The sequence below is a fragment of the Cornus florida genome, unplaced genomic scaffold (genome assembly GCF_030987335.1).
Source record: "Cornus florida cultivar Cherokee Brave unplaced genomic scaffold, ASM3098733v1 CherokeeBrave_3.0.0_Hap2_Chr07, whole genome shotgun sequence".
NCBI classification, from domain to species: Eukaryota; Viridiplantae; Streptophyta; class Magnoliopsida; order Cornales; family Cornaceae; genus Cornus; species Cornus florida.
In genome coordinates, this window is record NW_026775577.1 from 32,105,359 (window position 1) to 32,123,893 (window position 18,535).

Below are 18,535 nucleotides of genomic sequence, written 5' to 3' on the forward strand. Positions count from 1 at the left end.
CCGGTTGGCCGAAATGAGCCGCACAGTGAATTTGGCTACTGTCAACACTATTCATTTAAATCCAAAGAAACTGGTTTGCCAGTAGTGACTATCGGTCGATCGATATAGCCTGTGATTCTACAGAAGGCCCAAAACATGCAATTTGCCTCTTAAATCTCATTTTTCCCCCATACATTGGTCCAACATAATATTTAAAGGATGTATAAGCTTATGAACATACATATATGTGATAAATACATGTGAAGTTGAAATACAAATGGCTCTAAGGCCTCATTACATATCAAAGTCCAAAAATATGATCTATATATCCATGGTTACAAAATTACATAAAAAATGCATGTTAAACACTTTGCATGCATACAAAATATGTGTGTTCATGACATAAAGTCCACAATATACTAAGGAAAGTGACCGTCCATGAAAAATACCTCCTTACCTAAAAAATATATAATCAACGGGTGTGAGTAAATTGAATTACTCCGTAAGAAAATGCATTATGCGGATAACCTAAGGCTTCAAAGGCTTTGCAATCATAACATAGATAAATACATGTGGATAATGCCTCCTAATGTCTAGTTTCAAGGTGAAGCTAAGGAATCATCCTAAGAATAACAATGAAACATTATGAGCAATATCCACTTTTAAAGTGTACTTAACTATATTAGAACATCCAATACCAAAATCACAAGTTACAATTACACATTTGTCAACTTGGAAACGAAAACCGAAATTATACAATACGAATATCTTGGACATCACATCCCGTTATGAACATCACAACAAAGACAAATTAGCTATTTTGGGATACTAACCCGCCGGAAACTACCCAAGTGGCCACTATACGGGGAAGAACTCATACCTCTAGCACTAGAGCCTAACTCTAACCATGTCAACGTAACAAATGCCCCAAGTATTTCCAAAATCAACAAATATGTCTCAACATATACATATATATACAATGCACGAAATTCACTTTCTATGCATACATAAGAAGAAATATCACACATTCCATGTCCTAAGTCTTCAAAACTAAATTTGGCATGATTTTAATAAGTCTTCAATGCATATATATACTTATACTAACATTTTGATGTCAACACAAAAGGTTACATCATATTAGCACTATGAACCTTAAACATTTAACCACATACTTATACAAGTACTAAACAAACCCTTAGCAACTTAAATGGCAAGAATAATATAATAAGGCAACAATTATATTTCAATGAAATAAATACAATATAGTCTTCAACCAATTTAGTGTCAAGCTTTACAAAATGACAATAGTATGTATGCTTGTGTAACATAAAAGCTTAAGTCAAGATATATACATAACCCCCATCTATATACAATTCTACAACTCATACAACATGCATACAATATATATTAAGCTTCAAAACACAAAGGAAAACAAAGATTATAAACATACTACACCCCCTACCTCACTAGAGAAAGACTCTCTAGAATCCAAAGGAAAAGTGTGCAAAAGTGAAATACAAGAGAAAGGTATTGTAGGCTAAGGTGTAAAGAAGCTTTTATCTTCCAAGGGTTAGGCTAAAAGGTGTATGGAAGGTAGGTAGAATCAAGGTCTAAGGTGTGCAACAATGGTGGCCTTGTGAGAGGAAGAATAAGATGAAGAAGAAAACTCTAGGTTTCCCACTCACAATGTGATATACATATCACTTTACTAAGCTAGCACTACCTCTCACACGCACTCTCATCACAATCCTCCACTTGTCACAACCAAAGGCATCCACACAAAACTTAAAATCCACCTTACCCTTGGCATTATCCAAGCCCTCCACATGTCTCCAACCACAAATCAACATATGGTCCATTGGAAGAGTGACACTTGTCACACTTTTCAAAAATTGCAAAAAAGTCCTTAGACAAAATATCTTCCAAAAATAATTGCAAAAAGGTCCTTAAACCAAAAATATCTCAAAAAGATAATCGAATAAAGAACCCCAAAAATAAAAATGTCTTCTAAAGAAATAATGCAATTATACCCCCAAGAAATGAAAATAAACTAGCATGCTTTGTTACACAATTAAACTATGCATTAACAATAAAATAAATTAAAGTGAATGCATGAAATGTCAGAAACCAATTCTGGACACAAAACCCTACCTTGGGTCCTACAAAACCCTAAGGTAACAAGAAAAGAAATAAATAAATAAATAATTCAAATAAATAAAAGAAAAAGAAAAATTCCAAAAAAAGAAAAGATGACATGGTCATCATAATAATATAACCTTTATCTATCTTTACTTTCCCACTTTAGTATTATTTTGTTTTTATTTATAATTTTAGGTTCATAAGGTTAAAAAGAATTAAATCTAATGTCTTAAAGCCTTTAGAAAGTCAACAGAAATCTTAGCGGGAAATCAAAGCAAGAAGGAGGTTGAGCTGTAAATTTAACTAGCTTGATCGATCAAGCAACATCCCAGATCGATCGAGCCCTTTAGCCTTATCCAGAATCAATCCCCAATAACCTCGATTGATTAAGCCAAGGCCTCAATCGATCTAGTGGGCCTTACAGCTGCGAAAATCAGAATTTAAGCTTTGATTCAAAAAGACTTAAGGGGCAATCAATCAGGTGTCCTTATGTACGTGGTATGACCATTTTGGGATCATAAGAGTCACCTATAAATATAATATTAACCCAATTTGCAAGGGGGTTGGACAATTGGAAGATTAAATAGACAATTTGGGGATTTTCTCTCTCTATTCTCTCTCTAGGGTTTCTCTCAAGGAAAAATATGAACCAAAACTTGGAGATGGATTGTGAGACCACCAAGATGACATCTACCTTCTCCATGAGTGGCTAGTTCTTCACTTGGGGCTTGGATGGGCCCTAAACTTGTGTAATTAAACCTTTTGTCTTTCAATTTTGGGGATTGTGAATTGTAATTAATTTTGCTTGGTCTTGTGAATTCATACTTGGTTGTACTAAGGTTTATATTGATAATTCTTTCAATTGATTCTCTATGTTGATTACATGTTGTCTTATGTGTGGTTAATTGAGGATTGATCTCTGCATTGAGTACTTTTTGTAATTGTACTTAGTGATGGCCATGCATGGTTTTTATTGGATACAATTGCTCTTAGTTTGATAAATTATGCTTAATCTTGATGGGTTGTGCTACACCTCAGACTAATTGTAGTTAGATAGACAATTCATGCTTGAATTTGATAGTTCATGCTTATTCATTGTAATTTGTATTATCTTCTTGAACATTGATGTGAGCTTGTAGCCACATTTCTATTATAATTCATTTTCCCCATTAATTGAAGACATTTGGTATAATTGCATGAGTTTAGTGGTGTAATCCATACCCTAAACCTCTCTCTCTTTTTAATACCTTAATCTAAATATACCTTAGTTCAATTCATTTGCATACTTTCACATAGAGTTAATCATTAGTTTAATCAAAACAAACATTATCTTTTCAATCTTATGTTCATTAATGTTAAATTAAATTCCAAGCCAATAATCCCAGTGGACGATCCCTACTCACTATATTAGCGTATAGTTGTTTAGTGGCTTTACAAATTTAAAAGTTGATGTCTTATTTGCCACCTATGAACATCTATTTTTGATACCTCGTGGGACAGTATCAAGAACCATAGTTTCTCCCTATTGAGAGGGTTTTCCTTGTAAATGCACTGAGTACTTATAAGTGTGTGTAAGCTTATTGAATCTGTCATCATCCTTCTCACATTCTATTGATCAAACAAATAAGAAAAGTTTATACAAGAACCAATTTAAACCCCCCCTCCCCCCTCTTTCTCTTGATTCATCAATAGGCATTTGTTGTCTTGATTAGCATGCATTGCATAGACATAATCTAGATAGAACCTTCATACATATCTTAAGTGTCTAGAGATTATACTTTTAGCTTAGTTTTTTTTTTTTTTTTTTGGAAGTTAAGCAAACCATATTGAATGAGTTTGTTGAACATAAGGAGTTTAATGACACATGAATTATATGTGTAGGACATAACACTATAAGAAAAACAGTTTTTTACCACGCTTTTTTTACCACGGTTTTAAAAAAACCATGGTTGAAGACCCTTTCTACCACTGTCACGGTTTTAAAATAACCGTAGTAGAAAGTATATTTTTTACCATGGTTATTTTAAAACCGTGACCGTGGTAGAAAGGGTCTTCTACCATGGTTTTTTTAAAACCGTGGTAGAAAATATTTTCTTTTATCACGATTTTAAAATAACCGTGGTAGAAAGTATATTCTTTTACCACGGTTATTTTATAACTGTAGTAGAAAGTGAATTATTTTTAATGTAATTTAGGTGGGTCTTTCTACCACGGTTTTAAAATAACCGTGGTAGAAAGTATTCTTTTACCATGGTTTAAAAATAACCGTGGTAGCAAGTATATGATTTTACCACAGTTAACTTTATAACCATGGTAGAAAGTAAATTAATAATTTAGGCGGGTCTTTCTACCACGATTATTTTATAACCGTGGTAGAAGGTGAATTATTTTCGGATCTTTCTATCACGGTTATTTTATAACCGTGGTAGAAAAGTGGAAAAATTTCACTTATCTTTTGGCGGGTCTTATTCCCCCCACTAGTGTCAATAAAATATACATATATATGTAAAATATATATACAAACCACGCACATACAACACACTTATAGAACACAAACATATATTTCAAAAGCCGGCCGCCCCTTTCTCAATCTGGTTTACGATTCGGAGGCAGCAACACAGGAGGAAGCTCCACTGCCGCCTGCTGCCGAGGAGAAGCTGCCGGAGAAGGAAGAAGATAAGAAAGCAGAGCAAGGAGATGAAAAGAAAGCCGGCCACCCCCTTTCTCTCAGACCGTCCAAGCCGTCATTCCTCTTTCTCTCCAAGCCCAACCCTTCTACCGAAGCCACTAAGGGTTCAATCGACCGTCAACGCAGCGTTAGAGCAGAGAAGATAGCGGCACAGCTGATTGGCGTCGAGATTGAACAAGGATTCGCCCCTTTCTTTATGCCCTAACCCTATCTCCCTCTCTCATTCGAAGCCCTAAATTTGAAGGACACGAATTGAGGTTTGTATTTTCATCCCCTGTTATATTCATCAAATTGATACTCAAATAGGTATGGTATGGGATTCGCCCCATACTTCTAATAGAGACAGTGGTTAATTTGGTGTGTTATATATATATTCTAATCTTTTATTGATATGTAATGCCTTTTGAAATTCATGGTATTAAGGAATTAGTTGAATTTAGATTTGGAATGGATACTGGAAAGTGAACAAGATGCTTCCAATATTGAGTGAACTTGAAAATTATCAAAATCAATTATAAGGATATTTGGGACATTACCAATTACACAAATTTATTACCTGTTTAGTTAGAAATGTTGTTGGTTGGATAGTGTGTGGATTGTTGAATTTGAAGTGGCTAGGGTGAACTTAGAAGTTTGGTTTGATAGCTTGGACCCCTGCTTTAAATTAGAATCTCCTTGTGTCGACTTTTGTTTTTGCAATTAGGATTTATTGAATGGATGTTCTTAGGCATAATTCTTATAATTGATTTTGAATGGTGTTAATCTGGTTTTGCAGACTTCTAAGAAGACATTAGATGCTCCCGATTTGGTTGATGATTACTACTTGAATTTATTAGATTGGGGTAGCAGCAATGTTCTTGCCATTGCTCTTGGAAACACGGTATATCTATTTACCATTTGTCAAGATCTTTATCAATGACATCTCTAAAAGAACACCAATGGCTTGCTTAAATATTGTTAAAGTGGTTAGTAGTTTCATTCTTCCCCTCATAAGCTAACATATATATATATATGGTCACCCTCTCTTTTTCTTTCTTAGCTTCTAATTTATATTTTGATCTGATAATTTCGTTAGGATATATATCTATGTATATATATATGGTCACTTAATTAATTGCTTTGATAACTAGGTAAGTTTTTCAGTATGATAACTAGTGCATTTCATGTGTATAAATGAAACAAGGTAATTTATAAGAATGGTTATCGTCGTTCATGCATCATAATTTTATTTTTTGACATTTTACATTGCTGATCCTGTGTTTTATTACAAATTAATCCCAATTAATATTAGAATTGACATAGTATTCCATTTTAATTCTCTTCCTTGTAAGAAAAAGAATTGGCAAAATAGGGCAACCTACATGTTAGCCAGTCTTCATATATATATATATATATAGGGAACAAGCTAGCTAGCTTGGTAAATGGTAAGTCAGGAATGAGTTTATTTAATCTCTTTTGGCAGGAATGAGTTTAGTATTTAACTAACCAATTTTTTTATTTATTTGATTCTATTTTTTGGGTTGCATATATATAGTTTTATCAGCAAGAATCAAAGAAGCTACAACAACAAATAGATATGCTTCAAAATACCAACAGGTTTTTCTTTATGATTAATTATCATCAATTACAAGCATTAAAATCTCGAATAAGTAAAAAATTATATGGACTCTCTAATAAATGTACATTTATATATATATGTATGTATATAATTGTCCTCTTTGCTTACAGGTATTTGACGGGCGAAGGCTGCTCTTTAAATGCGAAGGAATTGGAGCAGATGGAAAACAGACTTGAACAAGGCATTGCAAGAATCAAGTCTAAAAAGGTAACTCAAAAAAAAATTGAATTTCAATTTACATGCATTTCTATTTCTATTTTTTTCTTTTTTCTTTTTTTGGCATAGTTGTCCCTTTCGTGTTTTCAGTTTGAAATTCATATCTTGGCATAGTTTCAAGATAGTTTTCAGTTTCAAAGTTGTCCCTTTCGTGTTTAAGTTGAAATTCATTTTTTTTTATTAATTAGTTGTTTAATTAGTTGTTAATTGTTTCGTTGTCTTGCCTCTTTTGTGCTACTTTTAAATTTGTACAGGAAGAAATGATACTAGGAGAAATTGAAAGTAGCAAGAAACGGCTGAAACTCAATTTTGGGTTTGAAATGATACAAAGGGTTTGAAGAATCAAATCCAAACCTTATAAACATGAAGCAGGCCGTTGGATTAAATCACAAACTACCAATTTTGGGTGTTTTTTGCGTTAAGAATATAATTCAAGGTCTTCATGAAATTAGCACTAAGGTATTGGTGAAAGCGTAAGTCATAGTAATTTGAAACTGATCTTTGAGTTGAGAATGGCTTTTGATTGTTGTGGGAGGAGTGATGCTTGCTTGCTGCCACTACTAGAGATTATGGTTATTGGGTGTGTATTTGGAAAGAGGTAATGTTGGGCAAGTTTATGCATTTGCCCGGTAGTGTCATGATACTACATACTGGAAATTATCCTTCTCTTAGTGAAGTAGTACATTGATTTCTATCTGTGGATGCAACTAATGTATGTGGATGATGATGCTACAGTGTATATATGTTTGTTAGTTCCTTGAGGATTCATCTTGCTGTAAGCTTCTTTGCATAACTAACATTTCCTGATGAATATGCATGCACTAGTAGAAATTGTTTACCTATTAAATAAGCCATGCTTAAGCTTTAATACTGGGATTATTTCCTTGACGCACTGAACTTGCTTTGTGTAATACCCCTAATTCCAAAAAGGATAGTCCTGGTATTTTCTTTATTGTTTAAATATTTTCTTTATTGTTTAAATTTCATTTTTATTGTTTAAGTGTATATATGTTTATTTAATTGATTTAGTTGTAGTTAATTTATTTAATTGTTTTATTTTTTGCTTTAATTGTATTAATTACTTAATTGTTATTTAATTGTTTTGTTGTAATTAGTTGTTTTAATTAGCTGTTGCTTTAATGGTATGAACTTATTTAATTAAATTTAATTAATTTTTACGTGACTGTAGGATTGGATGCATACGTTAGGTTTATAGTTCACGGCCGTCATTAAATTTAACCTAGCTTTCTTTATGGGCCGAGTTTCAGTTTAGGGTTTAGTTGGACTTGGGTTTAAGGGTGGTCTATAAATACTCACCTAGGATGTCTGCCTAGGATTTTAGAAGAATACTACGACATAGTAAGGCTGAGAGAAGTTTTGGAGACGGCTGGGGAAGAACAGAGAGCAAACAGAGTATTCGCCGAAGAAGTGAGACGGACGTCGGTGTAAGGCAAGTTCTATCCTTACTCTTTCCCTTAGGCTTCGTGTTCTTCGCATTTTTAAATAATTCTAGGATTGATTTAATCAATAAAAAACGTTATCTGTTTATGCTAAAACTTGGATTATCACAGTATGTGTGCTTACTTGCAAAACCTGTTAAAACGTGTTATTTGCTTATTTAATTTTCCGTTTAAACCTATGCATGGAATGTATTAAAGACTTAAACATGGACTGGGAAGCTACTAGGATGGAATTACAACTTCTGGGAACCATAGCATAGGGCAGAGAAATTGCAGAAGGCGTCTGAAGAAGAGGGAAGACGAAGAGACGAGGCAGAGAGGGAGAGAGCCGGCTCTCCCTTGGAGAGAGCCGGCTCCCTTTGATGTGGAGGCGGCTCCCAAGTGTGGGAGCCGGCTCCAAGGCCTAAAGGAGGCGGCTCCACTTTTTGGAGACGTCTCATTGCTGAGTTTTAGATTTTTTTTTCTTCGTTTCCAGTCAGTTTTTGCATGCAGTGGTTGATTCTGGAGTTTCCAGTTGAGTTCAGGATTTAATATGAAAGGTCTAATTGATGTATATGGTTAGATTAAGGCTCCAGATGTGGTGTTAATTAAGTCTATGTGCTTAGAATAGTTTGGACCATAAGGAATTAATCAGACAGTTTCACTATGTTTAAAAATTAGAAAGCTAGTAATGTTTAACTCTATCTGAATTAGTAATCTTCTGAGATGAATGATATAATTGTAACATGTTTAATTATATATCATGATCATGTATATGAATTATAACTGTTCTGAATGAGTTGGTGTTGAATAATATTAAGAGTTAAACCAACTTAGCATTACCGGATTTTGGGGAAACACTATAGATTAAGTATGTTTATATGCATATTGTAATTCTGTTTTTGATGTTTTCATGATTACAGTTAGTATCAATTGTTGGAGGTATGAACTTAGTTGATATTTATTTTAATATCTGTAATATAAACTGCTGGTTGTTGAACGCTATTAAGATTTAAACTTAATAGTATACCGGATTTTATGGAATTGCATGTACTGAGCATGGTTATGTATATACTTTTACTCTACTTATCGATGCTTACATTACTACTGTTGGTATCAATTGTTAGATGTATGGATTTAGTTGATAATTACTTTAGTCGTCTGTATTATCAACTGCTGGATGGCTGGAGTATGCACCGGTATGGGACGGTGGCATACTAGGGACAGTTTGGAATCAAAATACTAAAACCTACCTACTCTGGATTTAGGAATGGATTAATCAAAAGTTAAGTCCTATTAAATTGTAGTGTCATGGCAACAACTAGTTGAGCGGCACTATTAGGATAGAGGATGGATTTTAAATATATTGTTATGGTACCACGATATGAGCTTGAGTCTCAAGATCGATGGTTAGGGAGCGTATATGCATTGGAATGCATAGTTGGATACGATGGTTGGAGGTGTAACCTGTTTAGGCTTAGGTACACATGCCCACTTCATGTGCGTTTGAGCATGTTACCTCTATTCAGGTTGAGACCGGCCTGTAGTCCAGTGAGAGTCCTTTAGCGTAACTATATATATATATATATAAGGACTATTAGTTATTGTTGAATTGTTTAGGGTGCACTTGCGTATCGAGCCTCCATTTGGATTGTAGTAGTATAGAACTTGCGCGTGGGCCTGACCCACTTCTATTTTTCAGGTACACGACAGTTCCAGACTTAGACGTGTTCGTGCTGAGCAGAGGTTTCTACTCACTCTACCTACGACATAGGATTTCTCTCCATAGCTTATATCAGGATGTTCTTTCAGTTATTTTAATTCAGTTTGGATTTTTATTAGGGGTCCACTAGAGATGGATTCCCGAGTTGTTTAATCCATTGGAGGTTTTGGATTATTAGGATTTAAGTATTTATCTTTAAAGGATTTTATTTTAGTCTCTTTCAGCTTTTTAATATTTATTCTTATTTCATTTTGTATTCTGTGTTCATTAAAATATTAATTGTTTGATATTCCCCTCGGGTTTGGACCTAGGCCTGATCAACCTGTATCTCGGATCTGAGGGGTATCACACTTTGCTTGAGTGTTGATATTGTTTACCCCATCTAACTTTTCAAGATTTAACTCACATATAAGCGTTAATTTCACCACAAATATTTTAACACAAAATGTAGTACTTCTTCATTGAAACTTTTACTGAATCTTATTAACTTTTCCACAATCTGATCAACTGCTCTCCCAATTTCCTTTTGGGATAAAATGACTATCATCTTCTCTTGTGATTTTGCATGCTTTATAAAATATTGTATGAGTCTAATTTCAGATTCCTCTTTTGTAATCTCAATCTTTGCTGTCTTTATAAAAAGTAGAAATTCAAGATCTTGAGATTCCCAGTAGTCTAAATCAGATATTGGTGTTGTTGATTTATGTGTTAATTAAATGTAGTCTATGCAGCTCACATTCAACGTCTTTAGATTAGGCAATCTTCCTAGAAAGAAGGCCAGTGCAAGAATTTTTTGTTGTCTTTTACAACCACCTTGTATATCCAAGTTTTCTACATTAATCATATAGGGTGGACTATCTTTTTTAAACAGCTCCTCAAGAATCCAATTCTCTAGTTTCAGAGATTTGACTCGGCTGACAAATGGAAGAAGCTGAAATACTTAACTTTCGTAATTTGGACTTGATTCAAAAGTACTTGTACATGTTAATACTTGCTTTGAGATTATTTTCTTGACACACTGAACTTGTTTTGCTTGAGTTAAGACCATGTTAATACTTGTTTTGCTTGAGTTAAGACGAATAGTAGATCTTTCAAAGTACCTTTATTATAATGCTTGCCTTGCTTGGTTTAATTTTGGCAACTTTACGACTTACTTTACATTAATTCTTTTACTTTAACTATCTTTGTAGGTCAAAACTAGGATTGCCGGTTGCGGTTGCGGTTGCAGTTACTTTTTTGGTTGCCGCTATATTTTTTGTATAGTTCATGAAGAAGTTGCAAGAAGATATGAAGAATTTTTATTTTATTTTGGTTAAGTAAATATATAAGGTGTGGATCATGTACTTCTTTCAAATTTGTAGATGGTTAATTTTTGTATAAAATAATAATTGGAAATTGGTTATAAATTATTTTGGTTATATATGAGTTGTAAATTATTTTGGTTGTGATGTTATTTTTGATTTACTTAGGGTTCTGCAAGGCTAGTAAAAAATAAAAACTAAAAAATAAAAAAAAAAAAAAAAAGAAGCCTTCATAAGGGCTAAACTATTATTTAAAATAAATAAATAAATAAATAAAATAAAATAAAATTATATAACACTTTCTAGCACGGTTATGCACCGTGGTTAAAAGTTTATTTTCTACCACGGTGGGGAACCATGGTAGAAAATAAACTTTCAACCACGGTGCAAAACCGTGGTAGAAAGTCGAAACTTTCTACCACGGCTGTTTCTACCGTGGTTCAAAATCGTGGTAGAAAGACTTTTCCACCGTGGTAAAAAGGTATTTTTCTTATAATGTATATAGTTACAAATTGATGTAATTGGTTTTGCTTACTTATTTTATATAGTAAATGAGTCATTGATAGTACATTTACTAATTTTAAATGTCATTATTTTGGTCAAAGATGATGTTGACATGATTATGTGACGACCCTAGATTTTTCAACCCAGTGTGTCCTGTGATGAACCAAAAGAATGACCCGATAACGGATCTGAAATGCGGAAACGAAGGAAACTAAGTAGCCACTAGAGATGTACGTCATCCCTAAGGCATCAAAATGACTCCCCATGGCATGATTAAATTGCATTATATGCTATTGTGTGATGATGCGAACATACACGTAAGTCTAAAATGGTATTTTAAACATGCTACAATGGCCCATGGCCTTATTACAACTCACTTACAACATTTGACATGTTAGACCTCTAAGTTAGAAAAATTACATTTCATAGACAAATCATGAACATGCTAACACTTGCATGTGAAAAAGAATGTTTCTAAAGAAGCTCAACTCAGCAAATCACCCAAGCAATTGCAATCTCCAATCTTGTATCATGTACCTGAAATATGTCCCAGTATCGTAGGGGTGAGTAACATAAAGCTACTTGTAGGAAATGAGCATGCATCGACCTATGTTTTACAAGTGTACATGATTTAATCATTGTGGTTCATTCCACCTAACGTCTATGTCAAATGTGAGACCCAGGGAGCATCCTAACTACCTAAGATCATTTCTAACATAAAACACATCATTTATGCAATTTCAACAACACAAGAGCATGCTACACATAGCAACAAGATATAACATGCTTACACAAAGCAACTAGTTAGAAACATGCTTACACAAAGCAACCAGATAGAAACATGCTTACACAAAGCAACTAGATATAGATTCTCAAAGTTATCAACTTGAAATCTAAATGCTAAATCAACTAAATATAGCAATTTAACATGGATGTACTTAACAACATCAAATCGCCAATAGCCAAAACCACAGTCACAATATAAACATGATTGATAACTTGGAATTGAATGCGAAAACAAATAGTGAAAGACTTGGACATCACGTCTCGGACTAAACCAAGAACAAATTGGTTATTCCGGGCATTAACTTGTTGGGAGACCACCCTAGTGCGCACTATCTCAATTGGGGAGAACTCATACCTCCCGCACTAAAGCCGAACTTTAGCCATATCACAGTAACAATGTCCCAAGACTCCAAAATAATCAAATAAGTTCACAACTTATACGTAATTTATATAATGCACTAAGTCACCTTCCATGCATAAGTAGATTGTATCCACACAACACATGCTCTAAACCCACAACTACTATAGGATGACAACGTCGAATCTTCAAAGTGCGATTCGATACACGTTATAACAATATAATCCAATACTGAAAACATAAACTCATAAATTCATTATAAGTCAAAAGTCATGCTTTAAACATACTATCAATGTCAAATTCATGAGTTAATCAATAATACCATAGAAACGGAATTTAATCTATAAACTAATTAAATTCCCTAGATTTCAAATCTCAATCAAATGGCCTCCAATTAATACATGATAAACAATATAGCATGGTCATTACATACACCACATCAAAACTCGATTAGGCCATAAGAACAATAAAGTGGAATTTAATTAAATCATGATAATCAAATCCTTAACTTCTAAAACAATATCAAATGATTCCAAATTAACATATGCTAGAACATAAGTCATAATTATCACAAATATCAAGTTAAACACTTAATTAGGCCAATGAAACCCTTAATTAGATTTTAATTAATTATTTTAATTAAAATCTCTAGATTTTCATACTTGTCGAAATCCTCTCAAATTAAAGTATGTTAAACAACATACCAAGACATAATTTAAAAGCCTTTCACAAGTCAATTTCATGCAAGGTACAGCCATGGGATTTAATCTTTCACAAAAGATAAATATTAAATAAAATATGTAATTTTTATTCAATCAATATCAATTTTAATATATGTTAACAAACATATTAAAACATGATTTTCTAGCATGCCACAATTCAAATCAAAGTTATATATCATTATGAATTTTAAATCTTATACAAAGAAATAAAAATTACCAACTTTCTAAATTTGATACAAGGCATACATATAAGTTGTATAATTATGAGAAACACTCAATACAACACATATAAATCCTAAAAAATTTCCTACCTCAATTGGAATGAAAATCCCAATTACCACTGAAATGAAATCGCCCTAAATTTTTGGTCCGCAAGACAGATATTTCAGCTTGTTACCTTGAACTTGGGAAATTGATAAAAAATTCAATTCTAATCCAAATTGAATGAATCCAAAGCCCAATGAAAGCTTAAACACTGTAATTTAATAATATCAATTTAGTTTAACAAAATATTTTCCCAATTGAAACAGTTTTGATCCACAACTTTGAAACAAATTCTGCCTAGAAAACACATTTTCAGCCTGTAGCTTCCAACTTTGAAAATTCATGAAAAATTCATTTGACTTCCAAATTGGGCAAACCTAATTTATTTTCGAAGTAAACATATGAGAGTGTCAAACTGAAAATTTAAGCCATGATCCAATGTCAAAAGGTTAGTGAAATAAATCATCTAAAAATATGTTTTCCAGCTGCAAAAAAAACATGGACAATAGATAGTCTCAGAATTTTAAAAAAATTTAGACACGCTCTAAAATCGTGAAAAAATTCTGAGTAGTGTAAAATTCATGGAGAAAGTTCTAGTAAAAATTTCAAGGTAATTGAAATGACACAGTTTTATATAAAAATTCATTTCCGGACCGGATAAGAAAAGATTTAAATTTTCAGCAACTAGCTTGCAACTTCAAAAATTCATATCTAATTCATTTTAAATCCAAATGACATGAAACCAAAACTAAATGGAAGCTAATTGATTATATTTTCATGTTATATATTTAATTTGACAGGATTTATTTTAAGTTAAAACAATTTAAGGGCATAATACAAGTCCTCTTCTATGCATGTAAATACTCAATAATGACATAAAAATACTTCAAAATAATAGATCAATACCTCACTAGAGAATTGAATCTCTATATACCAAAGCAAAACTAGGAGTTACGCTAGATCCTTTAAGGGTTTTGAAGAGGAGGATGAGGGGAACAAAAAGTATTCCAAGCTTTATGGTCTAAAGTAAGTGGAAGGGCCTCAAAGATCAAGGTCAATGCCTAAAGCTTCAAGCTTCATCCATGGAGGCTAGGGTTTTGTGGTGAGGAAGAAAGAGATAGAATTTGAAAATGTGTGAGTGGAGGAAATAGAAATCCTTCACTCACTATGCGATCCTACACCATGGTCAACACACACATCTATGGTCAATTGCACAAAAACACTCATTTAAAACCATAATCCCAAAGTGGCCCAAAGATATTTGCAAGACTAAATTGTGAACCTACACTTGTCACCAATCCATAGCTCCTTCTTAGGCTTAATCCTACACCTACACTTGTCAATCATCTAAGCCAACAAGTGCACCAATCCTAGGCCAACAAGTGGGTGAATCTTCACCCTCCAAATGTTATCATCTAATGCATCAAAGTGTTTCCACACAAATGTTAACAAGTGGACCAATGAGGGTGTGACACTTGTCACACTTTTCAAAAATTGCAAAAAGGTCATTTTTGAAAATATCTTCCAAATTTAATTGCAAAATGGTCCCCAAGATGAAAAATAAATACTTTATTTAATTATACTAAAACCCCACAAGTTAAGAAGAATTACACTAAAGTATGCATTAATGCCCTTTTATGAAGGAAGTAAGCAATCAACATGCTTTTCTAGAAAAGTAAAAATACCACTATCATGGAAATCAAATATTATGAATGCATGCAAAACCGGAATCAAATCCGAGCACAAAAAGTGAGGTTGTGAAAGGAAAAAGGATAAACGAGAAAAAGACAAAATGTGAATAGTGTTTGGAAAAATAAAATATGGAAATGACACAATCCCCAAAAGAAGTTGTCAATCCAAGGAAAAGAGTCTTGGAAATCATTCCAGAGCACTCGAGACGACAACAAGTGATGAAAAACTGAACCCAAAAAGGAAAAGACAACGGAAAAAAATTATCTGTGAAAATCCGGGTTATTACAACCTTCCCACCTTAAAGGGATTTCGTCCCCGAAATCCAGCCCCAACCAACAAAAGGCGAAACCAGGATAACTACAGAGTACATTTCCGAGTATCTCACACAACACGCCACACCAGTGACCTCAAAGCTGAAAGGAACACACAAACTAGTGTCATTTGCACCCACGTGCTCATGACAAGACGACCTCTCAAAGGAAAAATGACCACATGGCCACACGACAAGTCTGAACTTACACACAGAACCCAAGGTCAAACAAAAGAATGGAAAACAACAACCGTAAGCATTCCTCCTAATGAACCTCCAAACCGATCCATAAATAACCACCAATTGAACTCTAAGATCATCACAGATCAAATCAAAGTACCGAACAAAGACGACATGGCAGTATGAATAGCGACCAGAACCCACCCATGACGTACTCAAATGTGTGGTAGCAATGACAGTGCTTAGTGCTCGCCGACACTTACTCGTCAGTAAGGTAGCATCGACGGCAACTAGTACTCGCCCACAACACATAACTTCGTACGGTAGTATGACAGTATAAGGCACTAATTCATAATCTGCCCCCCACTAGGTCTACCCATGAAACCTCTCGATACCAATGACATTAATGTCACAAAACGATCATAGCGAAAAGCAATATGGGAACCAGGCATCTGTGAGAGTTAGAATATGGTCCAAAGATGTTCCGGACCATCTCGGTCAATCCCAAACTCTGACAATAATGTCATAGGCACCATTATACTTAAGGGCCCAAATCCTCAATACAACAAAACCGACTACTCTAATGTCTCAAAATGCTACTACCAACAACATCAATCAAGAATCCAAAGCCTGAGAAGCGAATCAAGACCTCCAAAAATTAAAACGAAACTCACCACAATACATTCCATCGAAAGTCCTACATTTATCCCTGAAACAGATCAACTACATGACCAATCCCCATGATCAAACATCAGATCCACAACCTTATCACGGATAACTAAATCCTCAAAATACAAGTCCACTAAGTGGCACTCACATCAAAATGCCAACAACCAAGGTCACAAAATGAATCTCTCAAAACCCTGCTTGGCATCACCAAGTTAAATCAAAATTTCTCAATTTCAATCCAAGAACCATCACTGGAACAACAATTCCTCAAAACTACGCCTAGTCATAACTAGGACGAGAAAACTCCTCAATAAGCCATATCTAACAGTGATCCTCCAAAACTCTTCCTAAGAGTCAACCACATCAAAGCCTCCAAAATGAAAACAAGTCTCTGAAAGACATTCTCAAAAGTGCATCGAGCTCACCTCACGAATCAAACAAATCCTCAATGATATGGACATAAGTCCCCAAAAAAGAATCTCACATTAATCAACTCACTTTGACCACCACAACCGTCAACAACCACGGCAGGAACTCCCCAAGGGAAGACACAAAAGAAAGGGGACCACTAGTCCTAAAAAGGACAACACCACGACTCCATCTCTGAAATGAAAGACAACAAGGTCAAAGACTTCACCCCCTACATGGAAGTAAGTCGACCAAAATTTATCAAATCCTCACCAAGGACTTAAGACAACAACGATGATCCTCATGGACCAACCAACCCCAAAACAGTGCACAACGCAACGGAGGGAAGAGACTCACTCCTTGTGAAGTCCCTAACACGAACCAACATAAAAACATTGTGGAAACCCGCATACAGATTACGTGCGACCAAGGGAAACGAATGGGAAAACCAAACCTGAAAGTCATGCATATGACAAGGAATGCAACTACCAGAAAGAAAATCTACTCACATAGATGAAAATCAAAAGCACATGCTGCACGTCTTCACATAAACACAAAAGCATGTCATTAAAGCGCAGTAACAACATGGCATCTCGAAGCATATAAGAAAGGCATGCTATCGCCACATAACAAGAAGGCAAATGTGGATAGACCTCCACCTACTTATGTATCACAATATCATAAATCATACTACTAACATGGTAGTAAATGAAACTATAGAAAACAAAAGTGATGCAACAACGAACCCTATGGACATCGTGTCCTAGAGTGTCTAGGTAAAAAGGAAGGACCAGTCCTAACCATACACTGACTTAAAAACCAATGCAACAACCTGTCTCAAAACAAACGTGAGCCCTTACCACAATGGTAAGACTCTTACAATCCATCTCTGAATCTAAGGGTGACACTACAAGTGACACTAACAATGCAATGCTCTCTCTACCCGAAGCATCTATCAATCGACTTGATCCCAAAAGCGTCATCGCGCAAGGAGAACTCAAAGAAAATGGCAACTATAGCCATACCAACAACAACCAAATCAATCACCACGAATGATCTCCAAAACAACCATCATCATCACCGATCAAAGGACAACGCCTATCAAAACAAAACCAACACTGATTCCATTCGAACTGCGCTTGTAGCTAGCCAGCACGGTAGCATGACAGTGCTATGCACCTGCCCACAAACGTACCCGTCCACGAAAAATGCAAGTTCTAGAGGAATATTCCTGGATAATCAAGGATCCTAAGAGGTCCATAACCTCATAATGGCCCAAAATCAACAAATCCACCACTACGGTAACGCCAAATGACTTATCTAACAAGAGCCTAAACAAAAGGTGACCATCCACCTACCTCAAAACCAATACTAGGTCGATAACAACCTTTACTACCACAAAATTGTGACTACAATCACCATCAACCTCAACTCGTGCCTCAATGACCAATCTCATGTCATACCAAATATGCAACACAATTATGCATATACAATTCTAATATAGCATACGTCACATGTCATGCTCTTTACATTACAAT

The 18,535-nt window shown here is 34.5% G+C and overlaps 1 long non-coding RNA gene across 3 annotated transcripts; it reads left to right on the forward strand.

Moving 5' to 3' along the window:
- The first annotated feature begins 4,661 nt into the window (after positions 1 to 4,661).
- Positions 4,662 to 11,221, forward strand: LOC132266957 (uncharacterized). Of its 3 annotated transcripts, none has more exons than XR_009468783.1 (5): positions 4,662 to 5,064; positions 5,583 to 5,687; positions 6,342 to 6,403; positions 6,536 to 6,632; positions 10,994 to 11,221. It is a non-coding gene; the product is annotated as an uncharacterized LOC132266957 (long non-coding RNA). The 3 variants fall into 3 exon arrangements; XR_009468781.1 differs by lacking the exon at positions 10,994 to 11,221 and adding an exon at positions 9,783 to 10,055; XR_009468782.1 differs by lacking the exon at positions 10,994 to 11,221 and adding an exon at positions 6,896 to 7,967.
- The last annotated feature ends 7,314 nt before the right edge of the window (positions 11,222 to 18,535 follow it).